The following is a 14,148-nucleotide window of genomic DNA, read 5'->3' as shown; positions in this document are numbered from 1 at the left end:
TGGTGGCCAGGGGACCTGTTTCCTGTCTTCAAGGCTGGTGGGGCCACCTGCATATCCAGGACTGTGAGGCTGACCTGCACCAAGTATTTTGACCTGCTGGCCCTGGTTAGTAAGTGGGAAGGACTGATTCTAAAGTCAAGCCAGTGTACCCTTAATTCCTCTGGCTTCCGTCTTGGCCTTCACACTGGCGCTCCACCCCTTTTCCCCAGCACGTGTGGGCAGGCTGGGCATCGCCGGGAGCCAGGTGCCTGCTGCACCCAGAGGCAATTTATGAACTGTGGGTATTTTGTCTGTTTACTTGAAAGCACAAAAATTTGTCACTTGTGTGGGTAATTTGCTGCTAATTACGAGCTTACAATCTGCAGATAGGAAAATCAGGGCCAACGTGCGCTTCTTGAGGAAGAGGAAAATTATCCCAAGTACTGTGTAATTATACACTTAGCGGGCACAGTGCTCCCAGCCCTCACCCTTCCCATGAAGGGCTGACAGTGCAGGGTGAGTTTGCACACATGCCCACTGAGGCTCCCCCCTGGGGAGGGGAGGCCTGCCTGCTGCCAAAGCCCTGAGACACGAGGCCGCTCAGCCTCATTCCTTCCCTCCTCTGCTGAACCCAGAACAGAGATGAGGAAAAAAACTGGGGTACCTCCCTCAGGGAGCATCTGGTCTGATGGAGAAGACACAGATCCTGTCCATAGGAGCACTGCTCTGACTGGGGGTACAGGAGGCCTGCCCTCCCCCAGCAATCCCTGATCTGACATCGGGCCAGATACCAGGTGAGAGCCATGGGGGAGCCCTGCCTCTGTCAGACAAGGACCCCCAAGTTTGGTGGGGAGGGAGTGCTCTTGCTTCAGGGAGCTCTCTGATGAGAAACGCATGGGTCCTTGGGAGACCCTAGTTTCATGGGGAGAGACACAAGCTCCTGCTTACAAAGGCTCCAATTCCTTTTTTTTTTTTTTTTTTTAAGTAGGCTCAGCATGGGGCCCAATGCAGGGCTTGAAATCACAACCCTGAGATCAAGACCTAAGCTGAGATCAAGAGTCGGATGCCAACCAACTGAGCCATCCAGGCGCCCCACAAGGGCTCCAATTCTGATAGAGGAGAAACAGCTGCTGCCCTCAGGAAGCACTTGGTCTGATGGGAGAGGCAAGCTCTTGCCTCGAGGAGTCCCTGGTCTGATGGTGGAGACAAATGCCTACTCTCCGAGTACAATTTGATGGGGAGACAGAGCCCCTGATTTACAGTTGTCTCTGAGCTTCTTTCTGTCCATCTCCATGAAAAAGGATCAATGTGACAGTGAGACTCAGGTTAGCACATTCATCACCCCACCCCACTCTGGAAGGTCTTTCCCAACCCCCAAAGCCTTGCTGTAGGTATACTCTGCACCGTCTCTTCCTAGACCCTCATACCTTTCAGATCTCTTCCAGCCATCCCTGGATGATGAGGCAGGTGATCCTAGAAAATCTCTCTCCTTTCTTTTCTTCTTGATCCCTTTTATTTGCTGCCCTAAATCATTCATGATTTTCAATAAAGGCCTCTGTGGTCCCCTCCCCCTCCCCCTGCAGAAAATACTATTTAACAGAAAGGTGACAGTTATGTAATTTAGTCTCGGTCTCCATTATTGATGAACTTGACCATGAAATATTTAGGCTCCTCCATGTTCCACCATTCAGGGTCTGACAGTAACAGTGTCACATTCCAGTTTATCCTTGTGGAAAACGTGTCAATCAGAAACACCCTGCCTCACCCTCTAAAGCTGCATACCCCTGCTCAGCACAAACCCCAGCTCTCTCACTTCAGGGATCAACCTAGGAGCCCTTCTGGATAGGAAGGGTTGTTTTGTCCCCAGAGATCCCATCTCACCTTCCTGCCAGCAAAGTGGCCAGAGCCATGGAGGAGCCTATGAATTCAAGACCGTATGAAATAGAAGGGAAAGAGAGGGAGGGAGGGTAGGTGGGAGGAAAGCATCAGGTCTTCAGTATCTGTAAGCGCTGGCATTGTGTTAACTCGTTTAAAAATTTCTCCCACCAACTCCATAAGGTAGGTATTGTTATAATCCATTTGCATTTGAGGAAACAGGGGCTCTGAGAGGTAAGACGCTTTCCTAAGGCCACTCAGCTAGCCGGTGGTAGAGCTGAAATGGAACACTGATGGAGCTCGCAAGCCTCTGTTGTTTCTACCCCATGGTGGGAACAGATCCTGCCAGAAGACACAGCTTGGTCAACATAACACTCATTCAGTGACTACCCGTCCCACGTTCTTTCTGTTCTGGATCTTATTTCTTGGCTGAGAATTCCAAGTGCAGTGAGAGGGAGACAGGAGAGGAAAGAGAAGACAAAGTACTTGTCCTCAAAGAGGACAGGGTTCTAGCCTAATGGGGGAGACTGTATCCTTGAGGTGTCAATGTTACTCTTCTCCCGAGTGGGAATGAGCTGCAACTGGGGAAACTGAGGCCTGAGTATAATCTTCCTGCCCTGGATGCCGGAAGGAAGAACTTTGGGCCTTTTAACATGGCACAACCTTTCAGGCTGTTCTGTAACCAACCCCCTGGCCATGCTGAGCCCCTAAAAGTCATTGAGAAGATCTCCTTCCTCCTAGCTTTGCAGGTCCACCGTCTGTGTGTCTGTCACTGGCTGCAGATGATTGATAAGCAGCTCTGGTGTGTGTGAAAATATGCACTAGGCTAATTGCATGCTAATTAAACAGATGAGGCCATTACGGCTGCTTGGGGCCCATCTGTGCTCTGGGCCATCCCAGGGTGGCTGGCAGGGCTGGGGTCTTTGAGATACTAAGGACCCCAGGCCGGCTGGGTGGGGTGGACAAGGTGACCCTCAGAGGGAGCTGAAATGTCAGGCTGAAGAGGACTGGCAAATGGAGTTTCCAGGCATTTGAATATAAGGAAGAGCTTTCTAACCATGAGTCACCAGCAGTTGACTAATGGTAATGAGCTCCCCGTTGTTGGAGCTAAGCAAGCAGATAAATGAGGATCCCTTCAGCATTTTGTAGAGAAAGGGGTGAATGAATTATGTCATTGCTTCCATTGCCAAGATTCTATGTTCCTATGATACCGGACTAGCGGCTCTCAGCTTTCCTGCCACCCCCTCAACCATCTCCTGCCCACACAGGGAACAGGGAGGAATCTGGAGATCTGCTTCTCCTCACCGAATGAGGACACATATGGGAGGTGCCCCGTGGGTCCCAGAGCTCAGGAAGGAGAGATGGGACCCCGTGAAGATGCCCCCGTGTCTCCTACCAGGAGAGAGGCTCCTACCAGGGTCTGGGAACGAGCTCATTTCATTTCACTGTCTGGCGCCTCATGTGTAAATATTTCATATCCCCATTGAATATTTTGGGATGATTATGAATTCTTGATGTGATAAGAACCTTGGTATGTATGAGATGCAGTCAGCCGCCGGGAGGGGAGGCTCAGGGGAGGGCAAATCAGATCAATCATTACATACCGTGAGCCCACAACAAACCAGCCAGCACCCGCACACCTCACTTCTTGGCCACCATGTATGTGCCAACTGCACGCCGCCCAATCTCCCACATACCACAGACATGCCAGCCACACACCAGCACACACCTAACTACATGTCACCACCCCACCCACGCACCACGAATGCAGCACCCACATGCCAAAGCATGTCACCCATACTCCATGCAATGACCCTCTGGTCCTGGCAGTCATCGCTGCTGTCATCACTGCCTGCCAACCACGTGGTATGCCATCATTCCCAGAGGACCTCCAGTGCCTGCGTCCTGTAGGTCAGGGCAGGGATCATGACCTTGCAGTAACTACAGCACAGAGAGGGGAAACCATTATCCCAAGAGCTCAAACTACTCTTGGGCAGTAAGTTCTCATTTCCTTGTGTAACAAAAGCAAACTATCATGTGATAATTAAAATGTCTAGCCCGTTAAGGGTAAGGAAAAAGAGCAGGAGTGCCAATGAAACCAGACTGGCTGAGTGCTGCTAATACCAAAACTGAGCAAGGATGCATGGCAGCCTGTTAGAGTATTCTCTTTACCTGGGGATGTATTCGAAATTTTCCACGATAAAGCTTGTGTGTTTTTTTAAGTGCAGTCCACATCTTGACAGAGAGGAACTTTATTACAATTTTTAAAAGATTTTATTTATTTATCTGTGAGAGACACACACAGAGAGAGGCAGAGACACAGGCAGAGGGAGAAGCAGGCTCCCTACAGGGAGCCTGATGTGGGACTCGATCCCAGGACCCTGGGATCGCGACCTGAGCCAAAGGCAGACGCTGAACCACTGAGCCACCCAGGCGCCCCACCTTCTTACAAATTTGAAGCGTCTTGCTGGCTGCCTGTCCCAGGTGGGGTCCAACTCTGCTGTGAAAAGAGGAGGGACAAGTTTCATTTATTTCTCTTCTGTTCCCCCAGAAGACCCCCCCGCCTTTACCTTCACTAATCTTCATCCACTTCTGTCCCTCTGGGTTTCAGGGTGGGGAGGTTTGGGACAGGAAAGATATTCCTTGCCTGGTTTGGTGGAGTATTCTAGTGGAAGTTTCCTGGGGCTCAGCATGTGTACAAAGCTGCCTGTCCTCTAGTGGGAACCCGTTGCTGGGCTTTCTCATCCATCATTGTTCCCTGATGTGGGGGTGGCACTCTCCAGCTGTCATTTCATCTGCCCTCCATCTCAGGGCATCTGTTGGCCCACCCCTTTGAAAAGAATGTAAATCAATCCCAGTTGGCCCCCCCGGATGCTCCATGGGAAGTCCTCAGCATCTTTGGCTCTAACAAACACTGACTCATCATCAAAACAGGTAGCTAGGAGCAGCCCCTGATCCTTTAGATTTTCCAGGCACAATTCCTAAACCCAGTCACCGTATCCTACACTTCACATATGGGAGATGAGGCTCAGTTCACTCCCTCAGCCTCCCCACCTCTCTGATGGCCTAGAGGTGAACAGTCAGCAGTGAGGGCCAGCTCTTGGCCACCTCCTTCGTAGGTTCTGCTGGGGTAGTCTTGCATCCCAATTTGGATTGGGGGCTAGTTGGCACCCTGTAACGTGGGGCCTCAACTGAGACAGAGTGCCACTAAGTTGGCATTATCCTATGATTACTGAGCAGGAAGTGATTCACGTCATTGGAGAGAGACAGGAAGTGCTCTAAGAGATCAAAGGAAGGAGATGGGTCTTCTGTACTTCCCCACTAGAAGTGTAGGTAGTGTTCTGATGTGTCCGGATAAGAGAGGCAGAGAAGGGAAGCCCACCAGGAAGAAGAGCATAGAAAAGGCTCGGAGGTGGGAAATAGAGGAACATATGCCTGACACAGTATGCAGTTCAATGATCTGCTATGCTTAGCACGCTGCTGCTATGCTGCACAGAACAAGGGAAGGAGGATGAGGAGAGTCAAGGTGGGAACATGAGTGCTCTGGGTCTAATCACGGACAGCCTTGAATGCCAAGTGAAGGAGTGTGGATTTTACTAAGGAATGCCGTTGCTCTACCAAGGATCATCTTAGGTGGGCTCCCTGAAAGCAGAGACCAGGATAGGTAACTCAATGATGTGATTACTCAGGGAAAACTCTCAGGAGAAAGCGAGGAGCAGCGGTTACAGTAGGGGAAGGGGCTAAGCAGGAATGTGGTCTCCGCCCAATGTCTGACTTTAGCCTGATCCCCCCAGAAGCTCTGGAGGATGAATTATACCACAGACTTAACCATGCTTTGAGGCAAGGGGGTTGGCCTTTTGTACACTGAATCAGTCAGTCTTTGGCTGTGGGCTGTCCTTGGTACTGAGGACATAACCTCCTAGAAAAGATGGCTCCCATTGGCCCAGAGCACTTCTCCAAAGAAGGAACAGTTGTGAGTTATCAGTCAATGCTCACAGCAGCTGGAGGATGAGCACATCTGCCAAATAAAGGGGATTTGCTGGGCCATCAGCAGGGTTCCCTACAAAGGAGGTTTGTTTAGGTTGTTAGCTAGGGAGCAGTGGGATATCACATGATAGCTGTGCAATGGAATTAATATCCTGTGTAAGATGGATTGGAGGCATGGGGTCATGAGATCCAGAATGAGGGTCTAAGCCAAGAAGGTGAGGAGGAGTGCCTGGGTGGCTCAGTTGGTTGATCATCCTACTCTTGATTTCGGCTCAGGTCATGATCTCAGGGTCATGGGATCAAGCCCTGTGTTGGGCTCTGTGCTTAGCGTGGAGTCTGCTTGTCCCTCTCCCTCTGCTCTTCCTCCACCCCTTTCTGTTTCTCTCTATATATCTCTCCCCCTCTAATAAACAAAATATTAAAAAAAACAACAACAACAACTAAGAAGGTAGGGGGCAGAGGGAAGAGAGGGACAAGTGAGTGAGACTAAAGAATAGAAGTTGGCACTGATTTGCCACAGAGTGGATGAGGATGAAGCTCCGACTTCAAGTCTGGATGAAGGGCACCTGCCAGAAGCATAGGCGTGAGAAGGAAGGTGATCATCTCTGTTTGGAACGTGTTGAGTTTGAGGTGCCAGTAGATCGCTGTATTGGTTTCCTAGGGCCGCTGTAACAAATTAACACAAACTTGGATAACCTAGAACAACAGAAATGTATTCTCTCACAGTTCTGGAGGCTAGAAGTTCAAAATTTAGGTGTAGCAGGGCCATATTCCCTCCATATGCTCTAAGAAAGAGAAGAGATCCCCCTTGCCTCTTCCTAGATTCTGAGGTTTACCAGCAATCCTTGGTGTTCCTTGGCTTGGAGACATATCACTCCAACCTCTGTCTCTTTTGACACATGGTGTTCTCCCTGCATCTGTGTCCACATTTCTCTCTTCTTAGGACACATCTGTCATTGGATTTAGGGCTTATATTTTTTAAAATATGATTTTATTTATTTATTTATTCATGAGAGACACAGAGAGAGAGGCAGAGACATAGGCAGAGGGAGAAGCAGGCTCTCTGGGGGGAGAGCCTGATGCGGGACTCCATCCCAGGACCCCAGGATCATGACTTAAGCTGAAGGCAGACACTCAACCACTGAGCCATCCGGGCACCCCTTAGGGTGCTCTGAGCTCTCTTAGGGCCTATCTTAATCTAGTAATGATTACATCTGCCAAACATACAATTTCCAAATAAGAACATATTCAACAGACAAAGGGAAATAGCGGTTTCCAGCTCTCACTGATCTCCGAGTCACCTCACCACGCCTTGTCTACTCTCTCGGTGCCTCCACCACTTGCATAACCAATGCCCTGTGTTAAGTTCCTCCTGTCTGAAACATCTGGAGTGGCTTCTGTTTTCCTGTTTGGACTCTCAGGGCCAGTCCTCTAGAGCCACCATGCTAGGGAAGGACAAAGGAGCCTTTTCACTCCAAAGCTCTCTCTATTTCTCTTCGGGCTCCCCTCCCATCACAGTTCATCCATCAGGCAGTCACTTCTCAGTTAGTGACTATTTGTTGAGTCCCTTCTATGTACAGGTTTATGATTCGTATGAGTCATGGTGCCCTGAGGCATCTCAGTGATCTCACAGAGGCACAGTGGGACGTTTTAAATATTTTACATTTTCTTTCTTTCTTTTTTTTTTTTAAGATTTTATTTATTTATTCACAGAGACTCACAGAGAGAGGCAGAGACACAGACAGAGGGAGAAGCAGGCTCCATGCAGGGAGCCCGACGCGGACTTGATCCCTGGTCTCCAGGATTATACCCCGGGCTGCAGGCGGCACTAAACCGCTGCACCACCGGGGCTGCCCACATTTTAAATTTTCGAAGATAACACAGCAACATCCGTTGTACACCATGCAGGCCTCTAGCTTGAGGTGGTTCACATTCACACCAAGTATTAGTTTCTGTTGCATTCCCTTTGGTGATGTTGCAGAGATAGATTTTCACCCACGTAAAAATCAACATAGAATGGGAAATCAGGATGAAGGTGTTGGCATCTGCTCTGATTCCAAGGTTTGAGAAGTTGTGCAGTGTCCAACAGCTGCACACTTCTTACAAGTAAATAAGTGCAGTTAAGAATAAAATAAACTGGGCAGCCCGGGTAGCTCAATGGTTTAGCACTGCCTTCAGCCCAGAGCCTGATCCTGGAGACCCAGAGTCAAGTCCACATCGGGCTCCCTGCATGGAGCCTGCTTCTCCCTCTGCCTGTGTCTCTGCCCCTCTCTCTCTGTGGGTCTCTCATGAATAAATAAATAAAATCCTTTAAAAAAAAGAATAAAATAAGCTATTTTTTCTTTTAATCTATGTGTATTATTTTTTGCAAATGGCTACTATGTTGTTAGAACACAAATATTTAAGTTGTTTGGATATAACTGCTGAATGAATGGAAGCGTTAGTATTTCTTTCAATCGAGGGACATCATGAGAAAAAATGAAGACACTAAGGATACTGTGAACCAAGAAAATTCAAGAATCTCAAGAACAAGGATAGCCACAATAGACAGACGACAAGGTCCCTGTCCCCAAGGATCTCACAGTTTAGAGGTGAAGGCAGATATATTAGTGAAGGCAGTCATCTTTTGCTGCGTAACAAATTACCACAAACTTAGAAGCTTAAAACAATACACATTCCTTACTTCACAGTTTCTGTGGACCCAGAGTCCAGCATGGCTTCTCTGTGTCCTCTACTCATAGTCCCACTAGGCTACATCGGGGCATCAGCTGGGCTGCATTCTCAGCAGAGGTTTGACTGGAGAAAGATCTACTTTCAGGTTCAAACCATAATAATATCCACGTAGAGGTGGAACTCCAGGTGACTTGCTTCTTTGAGTCCAACAGAAGTCCCTGACTTTAAGGAGGTCCCCCAGTCCCTTTTTAAGAAGATTGAACCAGATTAAGTAAGGCCAACCTAGAATAATCTCCGTTTTTATTAACCACAAATCAATGGATTTGGGACTGTGAAACCCTGTTGCCCTTGACATAGTCTATTGATTAGAAACAAATCACAGGTCCCACCTACACTCAAGAGGTGTGACTCAGGGAGAAGTCATCCTGGGGTGTGTCTGTCACAGCAGGAATTAAAGAGTTACAAAGGTGATGGTTGTTACAAAAGGAAAGGCGCCAGGTGCTATGAGATATAGAACCCAGTCTGAATGAGATAGGGATAGTCTCATGAGGCAGTGATGCTTGTGCTGAAACCTGAAGGTCAAACAGGAATTATATAGGCCATAATAATCGGAGGCAGAATGCTCCAGGAAGATAAAATGGCATGTGCAAAGGTCCTGGGGGCAGAGAAAGCTGGATGAGTTAAAATAACAAAGACTAGTATGACTCGGGCAGCCTCGGTGGCCCAGTGGTTTAGCGCCACTTTCAGCCCAGGGCCTGATCCTGGGGACCCAGGATCAAGTCCCGCGTCAGGTTCCCTGCATGGAGCCTGCTTCTCCCTCTGCCTGTGTCTCTGCCTCTCTCTCTCTCTCTCTCTCTCTCTCTCTCTCTCTGAGTCTCTCATGAATAAATAAATAAAATCTTAAAAAAAAAAAAGACTAGTATGATTGGCACACAGAGAGATGGGAGAAGATTTGGAGTGGACATAAATGCTTCCCAACCCCAGCTCCTACTTTCTTCACAGCCACCAAGCAGCCAGTTGTTGCTGAAGTTAATACAAGCACCAATAAACCACAGCCACCCAAAAAACCTGAACAGCAGTTACCTCTGCAAGGGCTCTTACTAGGGAGGAGCACAAGGGTGCCTTTAGAGGTGCCAGGAATGTTATAGCTCTTGCTCTGAGTGATGGTTGCATGAGTGTGTACATTTGTCAAAGGTCATTGACTTAGATTTAAGATTAGGGCACTTGAAGGTATATAAATTATACCTCAGTAAAGTGCCATTATGTAAAAGCAAACAAACTACAGCCACAGGGTTGGTCCACCAACGCACCAGCTCCAGGAGGCTACAATCCTAACAACAGCAAAGCACTTCCAAAACCATGCCGTCGGTCCCCAGGGGGGAAGGACCCAAGATGCTCAAGGGCTCAGTCTGGTCAACACGCACTCAAGTACCTGGTCTGCCACACCTGTGACTGGCCAGGGGGAGGCGCAGGGTTGTAGAAGACACTTCCCCTGCCTCCAGGGACTCACAGTCTAGGAGGGAAGATCAACTCCAGAACTGACTGCAATAGACAGCAGAGAGAATTTCTAGTAACTGCTATAGGCAAGGGCCCAGAAAGAAGTGGTTAATTCCATTTGGGGTTCTTAGAAGCACTTGAAGGGAGAGGCATTTAAATGGGTCTCTGTCTGGGGCACCTGGGTGACTCAGTTGGTTAAGTGGTTGACTCTTGATTTCAGCTCAGGTCATGATCTCAGGGTTCTGAGATCAAGCCCCATGTCAGGCTCTGCACTGGGTGTGAAGTCTGATTAATATTCTCTCTCTCTCTCTCTCCCCTTGCCCCTCCCCCCACCAGCTCTCTCTGTCTAAAAATAAATAAATAAATGGGTCTCTGTCAGGTGGTATCAGAGATTTCTAATTGTTTCCCGGTATCCTCTTTTCTTTTCTTCCATAGTATATTGTAAGACCTTAGGTCAGATTTTTAGGTACACAATTCAAAATAGACAAATTTTCCCACCCTCCCTTGCGGCTTGCTAATAGGATACAAGTGGAAAAACACTGTGGTACCTCTGGTAGCCTTCTTTTATTTTTATTTTTTTTATTTTAAGATTTTATTTATTTATTCATGATAGACATAGAGGGAGAAAGAGGCAGAGACACAGGCAGAGGGAGAAGCAGGCTCCATGCACCGGGACCCCGACATGGGATTCGATCCCAGGTCTCCAGGATCATGCCCTGGGCCAAAGGCAGGCGCCAAACCGCTGCGCCACCCAGGGATCCCCCCTAGCCTTCTTTTAAAGCAGTTACATGTGCCCTTTGTAGAGGCTGCTTTTAGGTGACAGGTTTGAGCAATGGAATGCTAATTAAGCCAGAAGGGCCCACAGTGACCACTGACCACCAAGCTGAATGCAAACAGCCTCATGAAGTGACCCACCTTGAAAGCTATAGGCCCTAACTAACCAGTGGGCTACTCACAAAAAAGGGGAAACTCCATATGTCCCCACACTGTCACTCTACCCTGTAACTGTGGCCCCACCACCACCACCACCACCACCTCAGAGCAGGCAGTCTCACCTCTGCCATCCTGCGCACTGCTCCCTTACAAAATATTCAACAAATTTCTATTTTGTTCTGTGTTGGGTGATTTCTTTTACCACCTGTACTGCTGACCCCCACCCGATCAGATTCCTATGCAACTTTTGCCCAATTTGCTACATAGAACACAGAGGTGATGGCTGGAGTTCTGGCTGTTGCCTTGGATCATGAGAATGGGAACCACACGCAAGGGATGACAAACCAGTAACTAGAATGAGTCTAGATCCCTGAGGACTTCATGAAGCAAAGCTCCATCTGCATTTCTACATAAAAGAGAAATAACATCTATCTTTAGTCACTATCATGGAGTCTATTATTTGCAGCTGTACTTGATGCTCACTAATAAAATGAGTAGGAATGGGATAGGTAGAAATCAAGGATGGGGCAAGGAAGAGTGAGGGACAAATGTATGAAAGTGCTTAGTGTATTCTTGAAAGTTGCCACACCCAGGGCGATGCTTAGGCAGAGGGTTCATGGTGAGGGAAGTGAACACAGGGAGACTCAGTGGAAGGAGTTGGTTGGGACCAATTCCAGTGAGTTCACAGGTGCCTTCCCGAGTAGTCTGGACTTTTTATTCGGGTTAGGGTTTGAAGGGTGGATGGGAGACAGAACACGATGAAAGGCAAAGAGTCCTTGTGAGAGGGCCAGGGGGCTGGCTGGTGGGGATAGAGAGGAGGAGGGAGAAAGAAGAGAGAATCAGGATAGAAGCCCCTGGACCCACATGATTATAGTGGGAGCTGGATGTGACTCCTAAGTTTCTGGATAAAGGGACTGAAAGGGCCAGTTGAGGGTTTATGGATTGCAGAAGGATAATCTAATTTGCAGAAGAATATTATGACAAATTGATAAAGACAAATTGAATTTGAGGTTCCGGCAGGAGAGCCTAGTGGAAGTGTCCAGTACACACAAGGGGAACTGCTGGCTGGTGTCCTTGGAGAAAGATCGGGACAAGGAATAGGGATTTATGTGGGACGCTTGCTTGGTGGCAACACAGAAGTTGAAGACAAGAGAATCAAAGAGATCACACAAGGGAGGCAGGTGGTACCAAAATTAAATTCTGCTGGGGATGGAGTCCCAGGCGGGCTGCCTGTATTTAATGGGAGGGGGGGATAGAGGGAGGAGTGAGCAAAGGAGAAGGGGAAAGAGGGGCCGTCAAAGAAGTAGGAGAAGTGAATGAATTCAGTGTCAGCAAAATGGAAGGAGTGAGAGGTTCAAGAAGGAAGTAGATGGAGACACCTGGGTGGCTCAGCGGTTGATCGTCTGCCTCCGGCTCAGAACATGATCTTGGAGTTTCGAGATCAAGTCCCACATCGGGCTCCCTGCATGGAGCCTGCTTCGCCCTCTGCCTGTGTCTCTGCCTTTCTCTGTGTCTCTCATGAATAAATAAATAAAACCTTGAAAAAAAAAAAAAAGGAAGGAGATGGATACAAAATGTCAATGTCATGCAAAGGGAGGAGCTCACAGGTAGGGCTGGGGAGAGGGCCACAGCCTCCTCTCCAGAAATAGACACCCCATCCCATACTTGATCCCTGAAGCTTATTTACCTTCACTCTTGTCCAACCTCTGCCATTGGCAGCCATCCAAGCATGGAAAACACCTTGATTCTTTCAACACAAAGTTCATTTTAAAAAACTTTTGTGGAGTTTTTTGTTTTGTTTTGGTTTGGTTTTTAATGCAGCCAGTCATACAGTCTTACCTATTTGACAGAGTAACATTTCTGTATCCACTTACTATTTCTCACCTGACAAAAGCTTCTCAGGGACAGGTGTTCCTTGACAATGTGCACGCAGAATGGTGCATTTGCAAGTCAGGAGTGTGCGTCCGAGAGTGTGCACGCGCACATGCATGTGCACACACGTGGACTTCCACACGCTCAGTGTCAGGGCCCCATCTCAGGCCAGGCCTGAGATCTGATTGGGGTGGCAACACGTCGCCATGTGACAGCTGTGTGTCTTGTAGATTATTGCTTAGCGCAGTGTGTTCCAACCAGGTCGTGGGCTCCTAATGGACAGGAATAGTGACTTCCACCTCCTCTTTCCCGTATCCCTCACTCTCCAGTGGTGCACTGGGCACAAACACAGCGGTACACTACCCCCAGCCCCCCTGCACAGAGAGTACTCAAGCGACTGCCCAGACTTCTCCTGACTGGATGCCATGAACCCCTCTTCTGTGAGAATTTGAACTAGTCCCCCAGCGCCCCTGACTCTTCAGGCTGCTAAGAGGAGACCTGGAGAGAGGCATGTACTTGATGCGCCAAAGGGAACACCCAGAGGCCATAGCTCAGCCGTAAGGCCACAGCGTCCCTTGCGATCACTAACTCAATTGCCATTTGCAGCGCCTCAGGTGACTCACGTGCGCAGGAAGTGTGGACAACAATCACGCCAGCCTCTCCTGCCCCGAACCCCAAGAGCTGTCTGAGCAACCCCTGCACAGCCCCTGGAGACTCTCACACCCCTGGCCCTGTCCGTTGCGTCTCCTCTAAACCTTACAGATTTAGATAAGATTTTAACACTCCCTGGCTTCTACATAGTAATAACCAATATCTATGGAGCGCATATGTGTCCTAAGACCTGCACATGCACAATCTCATTAAATCCTTCAACAACCCTGTGAGGACCATGCTCTTCCTACCTGCATCTCATTTTCCGGGTGACGTGATATGTCTGGCACTGGTTTGAAAATACTCAAACAAGCGCAAGAATGGAGGCTGGGAGAGATGAATCAAGATTAGAAAAACATTAATAAATTGTAGAAACTGGGTGGTGAGTACATAGGAGCTCATTATGACAATTCTGTGTATGCTTGAAATTTTCCGTAATAAAAAGTAAAATTATATATATATATATATATATATATATATATATATAATAAAAGTAAAATTATAAAATAAACTTATAAAATTATAAAAATAAAGAAACAGGACTGGCACATAGTATGTGCTCATTAAGTGTTTATTGTCATCTCATAAGGATGAAATAAGATCACGTATGTGAAGCTACTATAATTCCTGTACTCCAGGGTCGGGTGGTTGCCTTTTACTGCTGCTGCTGTTACTACCACT

General features: G+C 48.1%; 1 long non-coding RNA gene across 1 annotated transcript in view; it reads right to left on the bottom strand.

Annotated features, from left to right (window-relative positions):
- Positions 1-6,321: 6,321 nt before the first annotated feature.
- Positions 6,322-14,148, bottom strand: part of LOC144316896 (uncharacterized) — a 42,367-nt gene continuing 34,540 nt past the window's right edge. Inside the window, exon 3 of the long non-coding RNA XR_013382727.1 lies at positions 6,322-6,507. This is a non-coding gene — a long non-coding RNA (uncharacterized LOC144316896). The remainder of the gene's footprint in view (positions 6,508-14,148) is intronic.

Source organism: Canis aureus, chromosome 7 (assembly GCF_053574225.1).
Source record: "Canis aureus isolate CA01 chromosome 7, VMU_Caureus_v.1.0, whole genome shotgun sequence".
NCBI lineage: Eukaryota > Metazoa > Chordata > Mammalia > Carnivora > Canidae > Canis > Canis aureus.
This window is presented reverse-complemented; position numbering and strand designations above follow the sequence as displayed.